Source organism: Podarcis muralis, chromosome 5 (genome assembly GCF_964188315.1).
Source record: "Podarcis muralis chromosome 5, rPodMur119.hap1.1, whole genome shotgun sequence".
In the NCBI taxonomy this organism is placed as follows: domain Eukaryota; kingdom Metazoa; phylum Chordata; class Lepidosauria; order Squamata; family Lacertidae; genus Podarcis; species Podarcis muralis.
In genome coordinates, this window is record NC_135659.1 from 49382120 (window position 1) to 49389369 (window position 7250).

Here is a 7250-nt window from a genome sequence, read left to right on the forward strand (position 1 = left end):
AAGACCATCTAACAGAATTCAAGTGAAGGGAGGGGTGGAGGGACAAAACTCCCTGCCAACAGAAATGGCATCATAGTGAGGGGCAACCATCTGTGCTTTTGTGGCAAGTATAATGCAAGCCCTTATCTCCCTACCCTAGACCCTTATCTGCAACTAAATGAACAATAATATTGGAAGTGCTGCTTTAGGGATTTTGAACTTTATAAAGCACTGCCTAAATGCTGAGCACAACTAGTTTTAAGGATCATCACATTTTCTGATTTTCGTTAAAGATGGCAATAGTTTCTCAAAAGCTTATCTTCATATTATTCACCTGCAAATATCATCTTGCTCCATGGTTGTTTTCAGAGAGAATTTGCTGGCCAGCTCTGCACCATGATAATGAGGATTCCCTGCCTTCAGCTGAAATTCATTATAAATGCATCCTGTTGCCAATACTAGACAAGATTGTCCCCGCATTAGATTGCACTGTATCCACAAGAAAACACATGGATGATACAATAAGCAGGAAATCATGTTTAATGCCCAGCCATCTCTGTAAAGGCTGTGCTTGTTTTAGTGTCTTTGATGGTTTGTAATTCCATCTTTAACAAATTGAAAAGGCAAGCTCTTTCTTCGTTGGGAGATAGCTGAGGTGTCGTGCAGCACTATTTCTTTTGAGAAAGAAAGGGGGGAAGTCCTCAGAGCCTTCATAAATTTTGGAACATTTTGGACAATATCAGTTTCACATTGGGTTGCTGACCATAGCTTCTTAAAATATAAAGTTCTGAGAATTTACATTTTCAGCAACAATAACAAAAGCTTCTAGTCTGCCCAGTTTCTAGTTTGTCCAGACAACAGCAAAACAAACAAACAAACAAACAAACAAACAAAAAACCAAGATTGCTTTGGTTAGTTTAATACGGCAACCTGAAGCATAATAGTTAAAGAGACTGAGCTATGAACCAATAAGTCTCTGGCTTGAACCTGTCTTCTGCCAGGAACTCACAAGATGGCCGATGGCCATCTTCAGTCCCCCTCCCACTGTGATATGGGAAATAATGATACTGACTTACCTTACAGGGTTGTTGTAAAGATGACTAGACAACGTGTGTGAAGCATTTTGGACACCTGAAAGTGCTATACAGTGTAAGTATTTATTTAGTCCTAAAAGCTATTTGGTACAAGGACGACAGTGGCACTGCCTCCACTGCCAAATCCCCTCCTATGCTAAATAGCAACCAGGTGCTTTGGGTCCAGATGATGCCACAAGAGAAAAGGATTATTGTTAGTAGTGGCCCATGGGGTGCGTTTCTGATCCTGGCTTCCCAATGCCTTGAATCACTGCTAGTGACTGAGAGGAGAAGGGGCAAGGCAGCAGGAAGATTGGTCAGCAGATCCTGATCTACCTTCTGCCCCCCCCCTTCTAACAGACCCTGTTGCCCCCAAGCTTTCCCAGTCCTGTTCACGGGAAGGACCCAGAGCTAATCCATCTCTCAAGCACTGCTGCCACAGCTCTCCTGCTCCACTCCTCTTTCAGTTCCAGACATGACGTTTAAGGAAAGAAAAAATAAATGCACAAAGAGTTACACATTGCAAAAGTTATCCAGAGCTGAAATTGATCCCTTACAATTGTTGTTGTTGTTATTATTATTATTATTATTATTATTATTATTATGCATAGCATTTTGTATTCTAGCTTGGTAATGCCACCTGAAGCTGTGTTCTGTTCACTTTTCTGTTTTGTTTTGTTTTAAATCACCAGACTGGAAATTTAAAAAGAAACAAAGATATATATATATAAGTTTATTTCGTAGCTAGCACCCAAGCAGCCAGTATTTTAAAAAACAAAACCAGCAGATGTGGCAATGGTTTCACCCTTCACAGAGCTCTGGCAGCAGCAATATGGAGTTTGTCTTGCACTATATACGTGCTCAGGATGTGACCCTGGCAAGCAGCAGTGACCCTGCTGTAGGAGAGAAACCACCTTTCTATGCTGGCTGCTCCTGAACCAGCATAAACTAAAAATACTGTAAACAACTCAGAATGCTGTATTACTGCAGTCCGATGTATATGATCCAGCAAAAGCTGCAGAAAATAGGTGGATCTTCTCTTTAAGGCCCATATGAAAAATGTAAATTTTCTCTTGAAAGTTGAAATCATAGTTGAGCTTTAACAGCCTTTTTACTTTCACATTATTATCATTATTATCAAACCATATATCCGTTGGGGACATATTTTCAAGTGCAGTTCAAAGCGCTATCTATTTTCTACCCAAGTCTTGCAATATGGAAAGAAGGATGTCACTTTTCTCAAAAGGATATGTTTCAAATCAGTGGGGAACTGATCAGAAACACTTTTGCTTTTGCACACTGCACTTTGCTGTTTGACAGGAGAACGTGAATGTACAATTCTCGACACAAAAATCAAAACTTATGAAAATTCGTCTCAGCTCCAGTTGATACACAAGAACCAATAGGACTGATATGCAGAAAATTCCTTCAGGGTCACACTTAACTAATACATCTTTAAACTATGCACTCTATTCAGAATTATTTTGTTTTAAATATTCTCCTTTCCCCCCAGTATTCATGCCAAATTATAGTTGGCTCAGAGAAGATTCTAAACAGTTCTAAACCATAAAAGACCCCCAGATTGGTGGAATCTGCTTTCTGACATGTTATCGCTGATGCCAAATGAGACAGAAATACAAGTAATCTTGTAAAATGAAAGCCAAGGACAGACCTGTCCCTGTCTTAGATGAATAAGTATCCCATTACATTGAGGAATGACAGCCTCGAGCTATGATTATGCCACTATTATATACTAAGCATCATGGTTTGTCAGACTGAATACGTTCTAGTAAAATAAAATAAAAAGCATCCAATTTATAGTCAAGCATATAATCTATTATTTTGCTTAATATCTCTTTGCTTGGCTTTACAGATTATTGGACAAAATAACACTATGTTTAAGCATGTGTTTAGAATCTGATATAATACATGCTCTCGCCAACCCTTGTACTTAAAAAGACATAAATAACCCCGTTGAACTCTGTGAGTTACACTGGTAGGAAAGCCAGCATGAGGAAGATTACAAACAAGATCAAGGGTATTTGAGAATGATGCATGTACATTCCCCCATTTTGTTTATAGGCAATTCCATGGAGAATGTTTCTTTAAATATCCCCCTGGTCTCATAGGCAGATGTGTTTTTTATGGTACACTAACAACAGCAAAACACAAGCAGAAACATTTCCATGTCAAGCAACTATTCAAAATACACTTCAATTTAAAGAGGCACAATTAAGCGCACTCAGATTTCAAACTCCTTAATATGCCATTGTGACTTTACAAACGAACAGCATGGCATTAAGTGAATTTATTCAGAAGCAAGCATGTAATAGATGCAAGCAAATAATGGGGGGCATGGAGTAGCATTGGGTTAAAGGGTTAAGCCTTTAAAAATGTAAACATAAAGGGCATAAGGCTATCTAGGCAATGATGTGCCTCCCACAAACATGGTTTTAAAAAACCAAAGTAGATGTAGGCCACTAGGCATTCAAGCAATGGTACTGAAAATCTGTGAGATAGTATGTCACTGAATGTCAGATTCTGAAATACCAAGTGAAGGTTCTATAATGAGATGCTCACAGTTCTGATGGGGTGGATGGAGGGACTAAACATGGCAAACTTTGCTGATTTACATCAAGGCGTTCACTCTGAAGAAGTGAAAGTAGAGATTCTGCCAAAGCCTGTACTACGCATCTAGCCTGCTCATAAGTCTTTTATGTGCAAGAATCCCTGACTCTGATGTACCAAAACTGCAATATGTCTGAGATCAGAACCCAGATTTATTAGTGGCGCCATTACTGTGTCTGCTCCCTTTCCTTCAGCCTGAGGCTCCCTGCCGATCTGTTTGTAAACAAAATGTATGTGGGCCAATGAGGGAATGATGGCTTGTGACACATGATGTCAAGCTGCCCAGGAATGGGAAGGTGACATTGGACTACACATGCCATGTTCCCAAGGTGCACTTCAGAAATGTGCATGTGCTAAAATTCAACCGTGGTTCAAAAGCTGAGAATATAGAAGAGAATGTAGAGATATCCTGTACTAGTCACTGTAGACAATGCAGAGCCAGATGAACCAGGGGTTTGATTTAGTATAAAGCACTATCCCATACTTCTAACTTGCATACAAATTTATGCAACAGACTCAGAAAATTGCTACTGAGACCAAATTGCAACAGCAGTCAGGGCAGTATTGTATGACCATGTCCTGTCAGTGCAAGTATTTCCACTTGCACAGTGGAACTTCCCCGCTCTCTTCTCCCCACCCCACCCTCTAGCACAGATTTAGTCAGGGGCGCATGAGGAGGAAAGTCAGAGAATGTTCCATTCCACAAGCAGAAATACTTGTGCTGAGAGATCATTTGCCTTGACTCTAGGTTGACTTCCACTCCCAGTCTGCACTTCACCGGGTAAAAACAGTGTGGGAATGTGCAGGGAGGCAGGAGAGGATATATTGTTTAATTATATCCTTCCCAACTTGTGTTAACAAGTTCTACAATTTAGCAGAGTAACATTCCCCTTTTAAACTTACACAGCGGATAACGTTTTTTGCCAAATAAGTTTCCTGGTAATTCCCCTTTTATTCCCTCTTAAAAAGAATACACGTCACATAAAAGTATATAAAATAGTTTACTCACATTCTGTTCACAGAAGGATCCCAGAAGGCAGACTTAGGTTACAAAATATATACATATGGAATCTATCCCATAAGGAGATAGTTCCTTTGTCCTCTCTTGGCTGGAAGCCAAGAGAACATCTCAGGCTAAGGAGATGTTGCTTCTTCAAGGAATGGAGTCAGAGAGAGAGATGGTTGCCTTCCCTGTGCTATTTTGTTACCTGCACAGGTGAGGTCACGCTCACCTCTGGTCACATGTATTGGAAGTTTGTCCCAGCCCAGGAGGAAACAGGAAGTTCCGACTGGCTGGTCCAGACATCCCCTTTTTATGTCCACTCTAGGAATGTTGTATTTGACTGCTCTGTGTTTCACACCCCACAAACAGAATCTACAGAAGCACAACAAACACACTTCCAAGGCCTGCCCTAACCTTTTCCCAACCCAAGCAAATCTCCTTCCCTGCTACATCAGCCTCTTTCTCTGCCTTCCTCCATCCTTGATCCTTTCTTGTGACTTTAAGATGGCAACAGGAAAGAACTCCCAAGTTTGTGCTGGGAATGCACACTGCAAATAGGCTTCTTGGTATGGGTGTTCTAGGATCACACAATATTGTGCAAGGTGGCCCTAGAGAAAGGATTTCATCACTTGGAGGGCCACAGGTCCTCACTCCCTCTGCTAGGCTTAATGGTAACCACACCTGAGCGTTATGTATTCCTTCCCCGTTTTCCTTTGCCTACACTTCTCTCCTTTTCCTCTGTTGTATCTAATAATAATAATAATAATAATAATAATAATAATAAATTATTTACATCCCACCCTCCCTAGCCGAAGCCGGGCTCAGAGCGGCTAACAACAGTAAAATAATAACAGTAAAATAATACAGCATTCTAAAATCAATTCATTATAAAATCAAATCAAATTGATGGCAACCATTGGGCTAGAATTCCATGAAGAATTACCAAAGGAGGGGGTCAGGCTGTGCCTTGGCCAAAGGCTTGGTGGAACAGCTCTGTCTTGCAGGCCCTACGGAAAGATGTCAAGTCCCGCAGGGCCCTAGTCTCTTGTGACGGAGCATTCACAAGATCAGAGCCACAGCTGAAAAAGCCCTGGCTCTGGTTGAGGCCAGCCTAACCTCTCTGTGCCCCGGGACCTCCAAGGTGTTTTTGTTTAAAGACCGTAAGGTCCTCTGTGGGACATACCAGGAGAGGCGGTCCTGTAGGTAAGAGGGTCGTAGGCCGTATAGGGCTTTAAAGGTTAAAACCAGCACCTTAAACCTGATCCTGTACTCCACCGGGAGCCAGTGCAGCTGGTATAGCACTGAGTGAATATGATCCCGCAGCGAGGACCCCATAAGGAGTCTCGCCGTGGCATTCTGCACCCGCTGGAGTTTCTGGCAGCCCCATGTAGAGTGAATGTCAAATTTTAGCCTGTAAGGCCCTGGGGGGCAGAGACCCTTCCCTGTGTAGTCTCTTAAAGCACCATGAGCACTGATGCTGGTGGAGATGATAGATGATAGATAGATAGATAGATAGATAGATGATAGATAGATAGATAGATAGATAGATAGATAGATGATAGAGAGAGAGAGAGAGAGAGAGAGAGAGAGAGAGAGAGAGAGAGATGATAGATAGATAGATAGATAGATAGATAGAATCATAGAATCATAGAGTTGGAAGAGACCACAAGGGCCATCGAGTCCAACCCCCTGCCAAGCAAGATAGATGATAGATAGATAGATAGATAGATAGATAGATAGATAGATGATAGATAGATAGATAGATGATAGATAGATATAGGTGATAGATAGCTGTGGCCCCAACAACACCACAGTGGCATAAACTCCATTGAACCCAGCGGGATTTTCAATAAACATGCATAAGATTGGGCTATACACTGGCTAGCATCCTGGGTGGGGAAATTAATTGCAGCAACACTCACCATAAAATTTTACCTATTAACACAGCTGATAGAATTCCCTTTGGCTCCTTTGTAATTGCTGTCACCTCCCAGCCTTTCCACCTTATTTTAAGGAGAGGTTCTTTCCATGCAAAGCTGCAGCTATGACAACTAGCGTACATTACTAACAGAGCCCGAAGCTTCACTTTGTCTCGGTCCTGAGCCACAGGGGTAGGATTTGGAACAGCACATCTCTCTACTCCTGTGTTCCCTCGTCATGTGAAAGGGAGGGCAAAAGGCAAAATCCCCACCAGGACAAAAGGAACTTGAACCCCATTCAGAGTCTTGACAAGCGCTAGCAGAATATGATCCTAATCCCATTTCCAGCATTCTTCTTGCTGCTTGGCCTCTCTGTTCTCTGCTGTATTCTTCTAACTGTCACCGTGGCAAATCCCCCAAATGGAAATAACCGGGCAGATAACCATCAAAGGGAAGCAGAGAAATCTACAGTAATTTCACAGAGTTATGGGAAAGAAAAGTAAGTGGGTGGTGGAGTTGATAAAAAGATGGTCTACAAGACTTGCCTGCCATCCTTCTCCTATTGTATTCCCAAGCATTTTCTCTCTCTAAGCAATAGCATTTGAGGCCTGTCTAGGATTATAGTAATATTTCATTAACAGTTGTGCA